This window comes from Poecilia mexicana, unplaced genomic scaffold (genome assembly GCF_051168715.1).
Source record: "Poecilia mexicana isolate PSO_F unplaced genomic scaffold, ASM5116871v1 scaffold_4, whole genome shotgun sequence".
In the NCBI taxonomy this organism is placed as follows: Eukaryota; Metazoa; Chordata; class Actinopteri; order Cyprinodontiformes; family Poeciliidae; genus Poecilia; species Poecilia mexicana.
Window position 1 is genome coordinate 24293986 of NW_028263373.1, and position 15553 is coordinate 24309538.

The following is a 15553-nucleotide window of genomic DNA, read 5'->3' on the forward strand; positions in this document are numbered from 1 at the left end:
ATGCACATTTTTTTCTGCACCATAAATGTCAATAAAAACTGCAGATACCAGCGGAAATGATTGTTTAAATGAGTAAAAACTACAAATGCCAACATACACTGGAATACTTATTTTGTTGAGAGCAGTGATGGTGGTAGTGGAACAGCTGCTGGGAGGAAGGATCTCCTACAAAGCTGCTTTGTGCTCCTATTCATCACTGAAGGAGATCTGCAGTTCAGAAACGGCTTCATGCATGTGTGAGTGTGAGACATTGTCCATCAGTGATGATCTTTTCACCGTCTGTCTCCATCATCAGAGGACTTGTGAAATTGTTGGTGGGAGAGTTGATGAAGGGTGAAGAGGAACGGTGCTGGCACAATTCCCTGTGGGACACTTGTACTGAAGACCAGGCTGCTGGAGACGTAGCCCTGTGTTCACAAACACTGTGGACAGCCAGTGAGGTAGCCCATGTCCACTAGGACATGTGACGGTCCACTCCTGGCTGGATGGAGTTGGAGACACTGGAGAAATCAAAGATGGATGGTATCATCCACCCTGATGCCAGGCTGGGAGGCGAACTGCTGCGGATCCAATGAAACCTCACCAGGAGGTGGAGATAGTTGAGGATCAACCTCTTGAGGGACTTCATGTCTGTCACATCTGTTTACTACTGAACCAGTGGTAAACAGCTCACATTAGCTTTGTTGTTGTCAAAGTTAAAGCTTTCAAGCAGAAACTCACTTTGTGGACAAAGAGCATCCAAGAAAAAAGGACGAACATGTTTCCAATTTTGTCTGACGTTTTTGGGAGCCTCTCTGTTGGTCATTGAAATTATCTCAGCAAAACTGGCTGAGAAATTAGACACTTATCTGGGGATCTCACTCAGAGACCTGTGGGTATGTAGGATCTATTTACGGTGGCCGACAGGTGCAAATGCGCAGCAAAAGAGAAAACATGCAAACAAAAGAAAAGACACCCCCCCGAATCAAATGCAGCAAACAAAAAAGAAAACACCCCCGAATTAGAAAACACCCCCGAATTAGAAAACACCCCCGAATCAAATGCAGCAAACAAAAAAGAAAACACCCCCGAATTAGAAAACACCCCCGAATTAAATGCAGCAAACAAAAAAGAAAACACCCCCGAATTAGAAAACACCCCCGAATTAAATGCAGCAAACAAAAAAGAAAACACCCCCGAATTAGAAAACACCCCCGAATTAGAAAACACCCCCGAATGAAATGCAGCAAACAAAAAAGAAAACACCCCCGAATTAGAAAACACCCCCGAATGAAATGCAGCAAACAAAAAAGAAAACACCCCCGAATTAGAAAACACCCCCGAATGAAATGCAGCAAACAAAAAGTGTTGAAAACGGAAGTGCTCCAGACCACTATGGGGAGTCTAACAAAAAATAGCTGTGTCCGAATTCAGGCTCTGCATCCTTTCAAGGGCCCTGAGAAACTGATCCTTCGAAGCATAGACATAATAAAAGAGTACACCCTCCCCCCCACGATTGGCTGCTCCGGCGCAAATACACTTTGCTTTGCTCAACCAAAACAGCAGAAGATGCCTTCAGCACTGCGGAATATTGTTGATCGGATCGACGGACTACTGACGTGAGGGCTCGACAGACTTTTCGCAAGTAAGATGGACATATTACTGTGTATTTTTGTGATTAGAATATTACTATACTGTATTTATGTCCACTGGCGAAATACCAGCTAATGCTAGCTATAGTGCTTGGTGTTCAGCCCCCGCTCTGACAGCTAACCGAGATTCCGTAAATCTTAAAATGTTTCAGTCATTCTCCAACATTTAGATTATCTGATACAAGAGCCTACTATAGAAATGAAACAATATTATAAAAATCATAACATTCACCAGCAAAGTTTACACAGATGACAATGGCTATTATTTAATTATTTAACTCAGTCAACGTAGGATAACTCGAAAATGTCCCGTTTTTGTTTTGAAGGTTTCCTACGACGTGAGGAAGAAGGGAGAGACAGATTCACTGCACAGCACGGATGAATCTGGTATCGGATTTTGTACCCAATCTCAGCTGCTGAATCACTCTTAAACCAGAAAAACATTATATATATATATATATATATATATATATATATATATATATATATATATATATATATATATATATATATATATATATATATATATATATGTGTGTGTGTGTGTGTGCGTGCATAATCACGCATAGCCTAATGTATATTATTCAGTATTAATGATTATTTATTTATGTTTGTATACTTATATAAGTATGTATTGATAAGACGAGAGCGGTCCATTAGGCGTCTGTCCTTTTATTATGTCTATGTGAGAAACGGCCCGATCTACAGAAGACGGATCCTTCGAAGGCCACGAATATGGACGACCAGAAGAGAGAAGCTGTAGCCTCCGGCTAGCTGCCTAGCCTCCATCTCGGCGTTATGTTGCTTAGCAACCGTGACAACGTGAAGCACAGAGCAGCGAAGGAAAAAAAACGGACTCAGTTGTTTTTTACTCTTTATTTCTGTATTATTCTTCACCTTTTGTAATAAAGGTTGTTCCATAGTAAAAAGAAAATCTGTCTGATTCTAAAATGTTTAATGTATACAAGGGATATTATTCATTTTCAAATACTCTCCAGATCTCAGGTAGTAAGACATTACAGTTAAATAAACTATGTTTGAAGGCTTAACTTTAATCAGTCAAACCCATTTGCTCAGGAATAAATTAAATACTTTATTAATATCTACATGGAGCGCCCGGCCAGCTGACAGCTTGCGAGTGAAGCTGGCTGTTAATGCAGCGGGAGAAGACATCTCCGAAAACGTCGGAGCAATATTGGAAGTAGGTGATTTATTAATGAACCGAGCAGATATTTCAGATCTACACATCTACATTCTCGCCTAAAAACATTGTAAAAAATAATTTTGTGTAATTTTAAGTGTAATACAGCAAAAATTATTTTGTCGCCATTGCTGCTTTTCTGAACACCCGCTTTAAAGGATGCAGAGCCTGAATTCGGACACAGCTATTTTTTGTTAGACTCCCCATAGTGGTCTGGAGCACTTCCGTTTTCAACACTTTTTGTTTGCTGCATTTCATTCGGGGGTGTCTTCTTTTTTGTTTGCTGCATTTCATTCGGGGGTGTTTTCTAATTCGGGGGTGTTTTCTTTTTTGTTTGCTGCATTTAATTCGGGGGTGTTTTCTAATTCGGGGGTGTTTTCTTTTTTGTTTGCTGCATTTGATTCGGGGGTGTTTTCTAATTCGGGGGTGTTTTCTTTTTTGTTTGCTGCATTTGATTCGGGGGTGTTTTCTAATTCGGGGGTGTTTTCTAATTCGGGGGTGTTTTCTTTTTTGTTTGCTGCATTTAATTCGGGGGTGTTTTCTAATTCGGGGGTGTTTTCTTTTTTGTTTGCTGCATTTGATTCGGGGGTGTTTTCTAATTCGGGGGTGTTTTCTTTTTTGTTTGCTGCATTTGATTCGGGGGTGTTTTCTAATTCGGGGGTGTTTTCTTTTTTGTTTGCTGCATTTAATTCGGGGGTGTTTTCTTTTTTGTTTGCTGCATTTGATTCGGGGGTGTTTTCTAATTCGGGGGTGTTTTCTAATTCGGGGGTGTTTTCTTTTTTGTTTGCTGCATTTAATTCGGGGGTGTTTTCTAATTCGGGGGTGTTTTCTTTTTTGTTTGCTGCATTTGATTCGGGGGGGTGTCTTTTCTTTTGTTTGCATGTTTTCTCTTTTGCTGCGCATTTGCACCTGTCGGCCACCGTATCTATTTGCTCTGGATCACACTAAAAATGATTCTGGTATTCCTTCACATCTGGGATCCCAGCTTCTGGAAGGTTCAACCTACAGCACTTTAAAGTTGCAGTGGGGTAAATTGGACTTGGGATGCTTCTCGGTTCCTGTCTCAAAGGAGTATCCATCCAGCGCTGGCAGCTGTGAAACTCCTTCCCCCATTCACAGCCACATACCTGTGTGGATCAATGTTTTCCATCATGGCCAGACTCAGAGCTCCTCTGGAGGCTCCTCTGAGAGTGAGACTTTCCCCTGTTCCACCCAGACTAGATCTTGTGTCCGAGAGGCAGGTCCAAGTGTCTCATTAAGAGGGCAACATAAGAAGAGATTGTGGAATCTTGTCAAAAAAAGGGAACCGTTTTTCGTTTGTCACATGTATAATGAAAAATGGTTCATTATGTATGTGACATAATGGGTCCATTATTTTTCACAATAAATTTAATTTCAAACTTAGTTTTTCAATGTATTCTGTAAGCCCATTATTCTGTTCAACACATTTTTCATTTTTAGAGTTTTTTTTTTTTTTTTTTTATCATTGATTTATTTTGGTGGTCATAAGCTTGGTACAAGCCTTTAAATTTATTTTTGTTGCAGTTTGATTTGTTTCATGAACTGCTGGTCTGAGTGGAATCTTGCTTCGTGTGCAAGTTTTCAGACACATGATGGATAAATATCCTGGATTGAAAAAGTTGAGCCTTGAGGCCAATACACTTCTGCTTTACAATGTAGTGGTCTTCTTCAACAAAGCTTATTTTTAGCTTTGGCATTTCAGTTTCAAAAAGTATTGCATTTGTACATTTCACAGTTTGTACAAAACCAATTTATTTTGTTTTCTCTCTTGTTTTTTGTTGTGATAAGATAAAAGAAAAACTCTGGTTAATCTTGAAGTCAGCTTTTTAACTTGGACACAAAGGCCTGAAGACTGTATTTGGGAAAAAGATGAAGTGTTGATGGTTGTCTAAATCTCTAAGCATCAAAATACAATAAATTAAAAATATCTTCAAATAAATTAGGAAGATTTGTTTTTTTTTTATTAGTTTAAAAGTCATTTTTTGCATGTTTCTGTATTTCCAAATTGATATATTCTGCTTTAAGAAATGGTGCAAGAGCAAAAAAAAAAAAAACACCCAGCCATTTTCTTTTTTGGGAAAAAGTAAAAGTTCAGCTGGTAAAACGACCTGTTGCTAAACCTCTAAATTGTTGCATCACAATTATTTACCTAGTAAGTCAAGCCTGGCCCCCCAACTAGCAACTCAAGTGCAGCTACACCCGCTTTATTACAGCATACAACATTTTTGGAGTTTGAATTGTGTGTCTTGGTAAAGTGATGGGGTGTGAAATATTAAGGACAAGAACATGTCTAAACCTAAGCAGCAGCATTTTCATACAGCTTGTCCACTGACAAGCCTCTTATCCAATCAGTATTGTGGTTCAAGATGTTTGCCGTCATCTGTTTATGCACATTCTATGTCACGCCATTTAGCTCACAGGTGTATCAAATGTTTGAAAATAACTAAAAAAACTTTATCAAATCTACACTTTTTGGCCTCGCATGCAAATTTAATTCAAGAGACTTCAACTATTTTGTTAAGTTTGCGTCTTCTGTTTCTCTTTTGCTATAATAGTTGTATGCTGTTTCTAGGTAAATAAACTCACATATAGCATCAGCATCTGTCAGATCAAGTATTACTGAGCACAAAGAAGCATCTTAACAGAGTAAAAAGCTTCCAATATGAAACTGATTCTGTCTCATAACCATAAAATGTGAAAACAATATTGTATTATGCCTGAAGAGGTTCTAAGAAACAAGTAAAGAGGAAAAACATGTTAGAAAATATGAGTATGTAATGATTTTATCTCATTATAAAAGTGGCTCTTTGTACAATTGATTAAAATAGTGCAACCAGTTTCTTAGAAACCATAAGGGAGGATATTCTGATGCACTCTCTCCACCTCTGCAGTGGTTCTATTTCAGAGACGCACGTTGTTGCATATTTGTCAAAACAGCTCATATCCCAAGAGCACAAATAGCAATTAGTTATATTTGGCTCTGGGTGAGTCTGTACCTGAAATTCATGTGTTTCCGGCTAAAAATACGGGTAAGCACAAGGATTTATGGCAATAAAAAATTGTCTGGATTGATGAGTGGATTTTTTTCATGCCATATGAAAGACCAGGTCATAAAATGGAAGCGGACTAACTGAGGCAAACTGCCGCATGAAACGCAGCCATAAGCTTCTGACCATTCACACAACGCTTTGCAAAAAACAGGTCTGGTGTCAAAAAGGAAGGGGAGGAGGATGTCTCCCTGTGAACAAGAATTTTGGTCACATGAATACATCAGCAGCTGTTTTTCCCATTAATTATAGAATTGTTGCATATTGATTCCATTTTAAAAGAAACTCATCAGGATGAGGTGTGTTTTTGTTGTTTTTTTCGGCTGTATCAAAATAGCTATATTTCACAAAACTACAATGCAAAAAGTTTTTTCTACATCACATCAATCACATCATCAACATCCAGATGTTGCCATCGGCACAAACCACCAACACGACGACGGCAACTAGTAGGAGGATGATGGTTTGTTTTTGTTTGTTCAGACAATGTGCCAGTGGCTCCATCAGAGCTCTCACAGCATCACACTTCATAAAAAGTTATTGGAACATGTTGAATCCATCGTTCTTCTGTAAAATCACTGACTATAATTTCCCCAAAATGCCGCAGATGTAGCCGCTCCCAACTTTGAGGAGCTTTTAGCTCCGTGTGTTTGCTCCTGGTTATCCTGTTGTTATCCTCTGGCTGATAAATGCTGAGCTCTGAATTATGAATATATCTCATGTAACTGTTTACATCCATCACTGCCATGATGTTGAATGACTTGCTGCATAAACAGGTTTATTCACATGTTTATTTTCTTATTTAACTGTCCTGTCATGAACATTTAAATCAATGATTTGATGCAACTGCTGGGTTGAAACATTTTAATCTACTTTGAATAATTAATTGTACTATGTACTAAATTCTGTACCATTTCATTTAGAATCAGTTGGAATGTATGTACAACTGAATTTAAATTTTTTGTGTGAATTCCCTTGAGATGATATTTGCTGTGAATCGATGTTCTATAAAGAAACTGAATTTGCTAAGCTAACCTAGCTTGTACAATCTGATATGGAATTTTTTGTGTTGTTGCAATTCTCCATAGCATTCTAAACTTATTTATGAAAAATATATTAAATATACTTTGGAAATGATCTTTGAACTAGGCCTTTCACGATAAATTTTGCTGAGCAATTGTCTAAAAATTTATTGCAATAAATGATAATATGGTTTCAAGACGAGTTGACACTGATTTAATGGAAATGACTAATAATCCATGTGATTTCCTGCCATATATGGATGCACTTTATTTTCAAAAGAACACAACACTGGAACTGATAAACTAAATTAACAAAACAACCAAAAACAAAAATAAAATGGATTCTCAGTCTTCATTAACAAAAAACGTACTTGAATAAAAACTAAACAGCATAAAGCCAAAGTGGAAATAAATACTGGATTCAACCAAAAGAGTGAAGATTATGAAGTCTGTATACTATATTGCCCTTCACTAATCACTAGATTTAAATAGAGAAGATGGGCACATCCGACTATGCAATAGTTCACACTACACGATTTTTTGCCCCTATTTTCCCCTTACGATAATCTTAGAACTTTGGGCGTTCCAAGATTGTCGCTGGTGATTTCGTAACCGATCATCCTGCAGTGTGTGGTGTGTTACAGTAGGTCGTCGGTCGTGGCCGCTCCGATCTAAATCGGGGTTTTTCCCCGACTGGGAGCTTAACGCAGCCTTTTGAATGTGACAGGTAGCCAATCAGAAAGCGCGGATTCTCCTCCGTGCTTTCTAAGGGGAAATTACGGAGGGGAATCCCAAACAGCTGACACGGCGCAACCCAAAATCCTGCGGACATTGGAGATGATATGTGGAAACATTAATATTTATTCAACATTTCGAGAAATAATATAGAAATGACAAGAAGAGGAGTTGGAGCCAAATTGCTACCGCAGTTGATAAACCCGGTAGGTTTTCAGCTGTTCTTCGTTAACGTGACATAAATAGGTTATAATGACTTCCATTCAGTCAGAACTTCACGCTGACTGTAGCCACATGCATCACATGTAGATTCTAGTAAAGCATTGATTAATGCCTGGTTTTAAAATTAGTTAACTGGACTTGTAGCCATTATTTTGTGCCCATGTGGCTGGACATCACATGGCATGACGAACCCGATTGAACCGTTATACCTAGGATTTATGTGGTCTCTCAGGTTTTGAAAATGGGCCGACAATCGGCAGACAACTCGTGTAATGTGCGCTGGACATTACACTAAGGAAATAGGAAGGGAGAGTTAGTGGAGAGCATCGGAGTTGAGCCTTTTTTCATTCAGTGTCAACAGAAAGGGGAAAAAAGGTAGGAAGAGATGATAAAGCAGATAATTAAAATGAGGTCGATAGGTTTAATTTATCGTGCGATTAATTGATTTATCGTGACAGGCCTACTTTGAACCATATCCAGTTCAACCTGGACAACCTTCTCCTCTCTCTGATGCTAACCTATGGACATGGAGCTTTTGTTGAGGTGACCAACTTATTTTCAGCATTTAATCACCAGTATCTGCTGCTCTTGTTCCTCCTAAATCTTACAGAAGCAGTCTACTTGGTTATTTTCTTCTGTATAGACCAACATATGTTTATAGTTCATGTTCCTTTGTGTTAAGAGGAAAAAAGCAGGTCCACTTTCTGCCTTCGTGTGACTGAATTAGGTCACAGTTACTTATTCAAATTCCTGCATGAATGAGTGTTAATCACCAACACAATGTGCAAGCAACACTGCCAAACAGGTTGGGTGAGTCCAGGTAAGAAAGGAGGAAGGACTATTCTAATGTCAGCACACACACACACAATGAAAGAAAAAAGAAAGGGAGGGAGAGAGCGCGAGAAGCTAGCAGCTTGCAGGTAGACAGCTCAACTAAATTACAGCCAGGCTACACTGACAGGTGTAAAGGTGAGCTCTGACGGCAGGCAGCTACTGCAGACAGGTAAACAAGCTAAAGGTAAAGGAGTGGACAAGCAGTCTCACAAGTAACTAGTTTGCTTTGTAGGGAGTCAATGTGTCAGGTAAAACAGGAGGCTGCTCTCCCCGTTGGCTGTGGGATTGTTGCCTGAGAGATGCAGACAGTGGCTGCAGAACAGAAGAGAAGCAAATAGGACAGCATTTATCCTCTGCTGCCCCCTCTTTGACACAGACACACTCACAAAGACGGAGCCAACCACCTGGGTGTTCAACCAGCTCAGCTTTTACAAGGTAAATGCACAGACTGGGTTTGCTAACATCTCAAAGGCTTGACGTGGGCAAATGAATTTGCATGCAGGCCATTTATAGTTCTTGACAGTTTTAGGTGTGTAGTTCCTTTCCTCTGACCATCTTTGTGTGTTTGCTCCTGGTTATCCCGTTGTAGAGCGCTCACCAGGGCCATCTGGGGTCTTCTTTCTGTTTTGGGAGTCTTGTTTTTATTTAATAAGAAAACTCAAAATACCCACATAAAAAATGTTTACAAAAGTTGGAGTAGTTGAGGGAGTTGTAAATGCACTGGTTGCCATGCAACAGAATCCACCTGACCAGCACTGTTGTCCTGTGCTGTGTGTTCTTGCTTGAAGACCTCATCTATAAACACTTTTCAAAGTGACATCACACCCCCCCCCCTACACACACCCCCACACACCCCCCCACACACACACACACCCCCACACACACACACACACACGCACACACACACACACACACACACAATCCCTCCCTTCAGCAGGGGGACAACCATGATTCCCACTGGTGTTCCTGCCACATTGTCAACATATCAGAGTGATTTTAAGTTGATGACATACATCTCCAGGTTTGATTTTAATGGAATTGTTCCACCGCAGCAGTGCAGCCATGGATAGCAAGTAAAGGAACCGTCTTTTTGCCCTCCAGCGTTATGCACATGTGCAAAGTTTCTGGATGTAAACAATATCATGCAATGTGTATTCTATGAAGCAAAGCTGTAATACAGTGTTGCCTTTCTGCTCTGGTTTTGTCTTGGTTCATATTCGTCAGGTAGTATGCACAAACCTCAGGTGCCAATGTTGGGTTTGGGTATGAACAGGTGCTGTGGCTGCAGGCTCCACGTATCGCCGTTTCCCTCTCTGTTGGTGTGTGGAGCTGCGGCTGGGACTCCTTTGTACATCAAACACTTACTCATTCATTTAACAACAATAAAGAAGAAAGAAAAGTTAGGCTGTGAAAAAGTGACTGCTTCCCTATGGATTTAGTCAGACCATTTCAGATCATCAGACTAATTTGAATATCAAAAAGAAAACCTGAGAAAACAAAGACATTTTCAAATGAGGATTTTATTTATTTAGGAAAAAAAGCAACCTGACTGTGGAAAACCGATTAATTGTGGATACCCATATTTTTGGTTTTGTGTCACACTCAGACCTTATTACTACTAGACATTTAAGATTAAAACACTTATATATAGAACACAAAGGTTTGTCTCAAATTTTTCAACATTTCTCTGGATAAATTTCTGAAACAGAACACACACGCTCCAGCTGACTTGTCAGTCCATAGACTGGACTGTTACTGTATATCTGGTTTAAAACTGACAGAATTTCAGAAGAACCTAATATTGACAGTCAAACTTGGTGGTGTAGTGTGATGGTCTTGTCCTGATTTACTAATTCAGAGCCTTGATGTCTTGGCAGAAATAAAAGAACTGTAAATTTTGCTTGTCAGGAAAATCTACGGCTATCACTTTGTGACCTTAATATAAGCTCAGGTACACAATCAGAAGCAGTAGCATGACCTTAAACGACCAGTTTCAGTCAAACCTTTTAATGGGACTGAACCCAAACAGAGTGGATCAGAATTGTTCCACAGAAACACATTTGAAGCTTTTACAAACGTGTCATGGGAGCTGTTACTGCCAGTCATGGCTCAACCAGATATAAACAATTAATCTTCTACACAGGGCCGGATTTGGATTTGTTTTTCTTCTATTAATTGAAAGAACTGTATAGACTTTGTCTGGTAAAAGTTGTTTGGTGTTAAACGTAACACACGTTTCTTAATCCAGTCTAGATTCAGTAATCAATAGATTTCTAATAACTGATTACTGGGGACGTATATTTGTATTTACTTTTATTTTTGTCTTGGTTTGTTTTGTGTCACATCCGAAATGATTATTGATTTATTTCAGAAAGATTCAAGAAGTAAAAGCTACCAGGCCATATCCCATTTTCAATACAGTAATTTATGTTAGCAAATATATTCTTTTATTTTGTTTTGTTTTTTTGGTGACATTCTGGTGACCAAGGTGAATAAACATAACCTGACAGTTTTTAAGAAAACCAAGAAATGTCCAAGACCAAATTCTGGGTTTTCTGTCGGGTCAGCAGCTATTACCCCGGTTGACCTCATCACTGCTCTCTGTTCACCAGGTTCATGTTTTGTTGTGCAGAACCTGAAATGATCAATATTCACATCCTGAGCTGTTTTTAACCTTTCATGTCCCTTTCTAAAATTTAAACATCTGCTGATATTTATGAAATAGAGCTGTACCCAAACATTGACATACTCATTCTGTACCCAGAATGCATCACTGTAAGTTTGACCCTGCTGAGGGCAACTTAGCACATACATTGTGGGTGTTGACACTTGCTAAATACAATGCTGGTATAGCACATTAGCATTAGTTTCTGCTAAACACCCAGCTGGTATAGTGCTTTAGTGTTAGCAGAATTAAAGTTTATGATTAGTTCTTTAGGGTCAGCACAACTAATGTTTTGGTTAGTGCTGCCCACCACTGGAAATATGCTATATGAACTTCTGATCAGGGTCTTTTTGGGTATTTTCTGTATTTAAAAAAAAAAAAAAATTAAGTTAAAAAGAAACACAATTGCTAAAAAAAAAAAAAAAGCTTCAAATTGTGAAGGATAGAAAACTTTTCTTATCTGTCATGTTCTCTGAAAAATGGCCAAATTATCAGAATTTCTTTCAGAATATGAAAATGTAGGAGCACAGCTGCACAAGCAGAAAGTATGAGTGGTGGGATGTGTAGTCTAACTTATAAGGTTATTGCATGGATAGTTTTATAGTCATGGTGATTATTGTGCAGTTTAAAAACGTATACATTCATATATTGTCACCAGCAGTCTGCAGTGTGACGTGCCACTTTTCCCCATGTAGGTTGTCTCCAAAAGTATGTCAGATGCTAATTTTCTACAAAATGTTGTTTTATGAAGACATCTTGGATTCTGACACTGATTTGTACTTGATGCTCTTTGATATGGCAGACACTCTTTTTACTCTGTTGCCCCCTCCCCCTCTCTCGGTTTTTTAATATCATCTGACATTCTTTACCTGAAAGCAGACATAGTATCGCCTGTCTTCTGGTAGCATTCTCCTCTGCAACACAATCTGATGTGTCTTTCAAACAACAAAAGAGAAGTGGGGGAAAGAAAAGGTGGGTGTCAGGTAGAGAAGGAGGGCGGGCGGCTGCTCTCTGGCTCCGTATCTTACAGAGTCCAGCACTTTATCTACTTGCACTGTGGGAGGAAAAACGTCCCATCTTCTATATTATCATCAAGCATAGATAAGAACGTCTCCTCTCTGCACAAAGGCAAGCTGATACCCAGGCTGTGTGGATATGTGTGTGTTTTTAGCTCTGTGAATTTCTTGTTCCTTTATTGTCTTCATAGATAATAACATTGATGTGAAGTTGTTGATACTTTGAGACATTTGTTATATCGGACGGATGTACAATTGAATTTGGCAATGTTTAGTGACTTTAAACTAAAATCAAAGGACAAAACTTTACATTCACATACCAGAAAAGCTGTTTTATTTCTTTGCACGTTTCTAAATGTGTATTTTCTGCGTCCCGTATTAAGAAGTCTTCAAAAACATAATGTATATGAGCTCTAAGTTTCACATGCACAAATTGTGCAAGTTGCTGCTTGGCTGGATGAGGAAAAGCTCCTGTTGCCTCATCTTAGAAGGTCCATAAAAAATGAATGGAGAGGAACATTTCTAGATTAACATTTAAAAGAAAATGATTTCCTCTAAACCTTCCTACATATAAAACCTGGAAAACATAACCTTCAGTCATTTGATTTGAGACAATAAAAAAATTTCCTGAACATTTTATGAAAATGTGCATACATTGCATAGTGGATGTCCAGCTATTTATCTGGTAGAACTGAGTGTCAAAGCTGGATCTTGTTCCTCCCTCCTTCCTGTTTTAGAGGGAGAGCCTCATGGCTCCTTACTAGGACCTTAGTTGTTCACAGGTTTTCTGCTGCTGTCTTGGCTATGTCACTCTTGGAAAAGAGGTTTTTAATCTCCGAGTTATTTTTTCTGGTTAAATAAGGAATACAGATGCATTTTGATACAAATGAACAAACATACCCTACTTATGTTTGTCTTTGTTCAGAAGACAAACATAAGTAATCCTGCCAAATCAGAAAAATCTGTGTTGTATGTTGTTCATAATTCCATATACTTGCTGCTTGGAGGCAGACGATCTATGAGAATATCATCTGTGAGAGATTGTACCGTCACATTTTGCTGTACTCTTACTGGACAATTGGCCTTTTTCTGTTACTACGGCTACTACTCAGAGGAACACACTGATGATGTGAGGAGCTGCAGCTCTGAGTTTTCAAATCAAATTTAAAAATATTGTTTAAAAGTGCTCAGGTATGTAGACATTAACTGTATGACTGTGTATGTGTGGTAGTGATTAGAAAGCAACTTATAGTGTTATATTTAGTCTTATTTTATCATTGCATAGTATATCCATTTTTGTAACCCGTCAAGGGACTGCAGATGCAAATAAATTTTTATTATAAACTGGTACAATTCATCAAATGGTGACATTTATGTTGGAGCTGTATATTGTCACTTTTTAAATAAAGTCAGTCAGAACTTCATATTGTTTTTATGGAGTCCAAAAGACTTTGCTCTGTGGTTATGTATTCTATCTACAGCTGTTCCACAACTGAAGAAACAATAAAGAGAGTCATTTTGGGGAAAGACATTAATTATGAATCATGGCTTCTTCAATGCAAGAGAAATCCATAGAGCTGCAAACAATCAGGGAGTTCCATCCGAATCAGCTTTGTTGGCCAAGATTGTGTTTGCAAACAAAGAATTTGACTTACTATTCACACGCTCACAATATAACCATTAAGTACAAATATATGAATTTAGGGGAAATAAAGATAAAAAACATTTTCATACATAGATATAGTTCAAAGAAGAAGTTTACATACACCAGACATTTACCTTTTTTTCCCCACTCCCTGATGTTAAATCACAAATAGATTGTCTGGAATGTTTTCTCTAAATGGCTTTCTACGCTAATGTTGCTGCTGTTGAGGGTCTGACAATGTGCTGTTTACATATTACCTCAGGCATGTTTGTTTTTTTTACCATCTAAAAATGACATACATTGTAAATTTTCATCCAGCTCATGAAGCGCATCTGATACAGATGCTTATTTTAAACACTTTGAACTATGTGATACAGTTGGAGCATTACTAGGGTTCTAAAAAAAGTTGCAAACATGCATTCTTGCTTCATGGTGAATTGTCAGTAGGATAGAACCACCACTTGCCTTCCATGCTGATTTTCTCCGCCTGCTTTTAAAATGCTGAGTCAGTGTGAGCTGTAGGGTGGAGGTAAGAGGCAGCAAATGAACTCTGAAGTACCGACTGGTTGGTAAAACACACTCGGCATGACCTTTAGTTAACGGACAAATTGAGTTGTGGCCAGAACACGCTTCTGACTCCAGAGTGAGCCGTGCTGGGCACTGGGAAGAGCAAGCCTACATATGAATGTTACAGTTAAGGGAGCTGATGTTTTGAAATCCCTTTTTTGGAAAATATGCATTTATGTATGGAGCTAAAATGGGACCATAAAGTTTGCTTAAAAAAAAATAATACTGAAAAAGATTAGAAACTGAAAAAATATTTTGAACCTGAAAAAAAAAAAAAACTGAAACTGAAAAGAAAGTTCCAAACCGCATCTCAGATTCAAGTTTTTTTTTTGTTTGTTTTTTCCAGTTTAAACTTTTGGTCCTGTTTTAGCGTGGGCCCTTGAGTGATGGATGTGTGTGTGCGCGTGTGTATGGTGGGTGTGGAATCATGACTGACAGCCCATCACAACAGCTGGACACATTCAGGGACCACAGGAACTGAAAACATCTTTAAAACATCATCGATATTCTTTGTGTGTGATTGGTTTTGAAAAGTAATATGCTTCACTGATAAAGCCTACAACACACAAGTATCCATGGAAAAACTATGATAGTAACAAATTTGAACAGCAATTCAGTCTGTGTTAACATTTCTCACAATGCCACCAACATTTTCCCGTGTGAGATAAAATATGTTGAGGTAAAAGTTAAAACCTAAACACAGGCCACGCCTCCAGGAAGAAACTTTGTGATGGTGGTTCTGCATAAAAGTCATGATAAAGTGAGTGTATTTTGGGCAAGATCTATTTTGAATGAAATATAAAACACTGCAGTTTTTTTAACAATAAAAGCATAAATCTCAAGACTCCTGACAGGTTTATCTAAAGCCTGAAACAATGCAAAATTTTCTTTACTTTAGGTTAAAACTGGAGTTAAAATGCAAAGAAAAGTTTGATAAAGACCATTAA

The 15553-nt window shown here is 38.4% G+C and overlaps 1 protein-coding gene across 1 annotated transcript in view; it reads left to right on the plus strand.

Moving 5' to 3' along the window:
* Positions 1-8747: 8747 nt before the first annotated feature.
* Positions 8748-15553, plus strand: part of naaladl2 (N-acetylated alpha-linked acidic dipeptidase like 2) — a 358608-nt gene continuing 351802 nt past the window's right edge. Inside the window, exon 1 of the mRNA XM_088005108.1 lies at positions 8748-9148. The gene's annotated coding sequence lies outside the window, so the exon portion shown is untranslated. The remainder of the gene's footprint in view (positions 9149-15553) is intronic.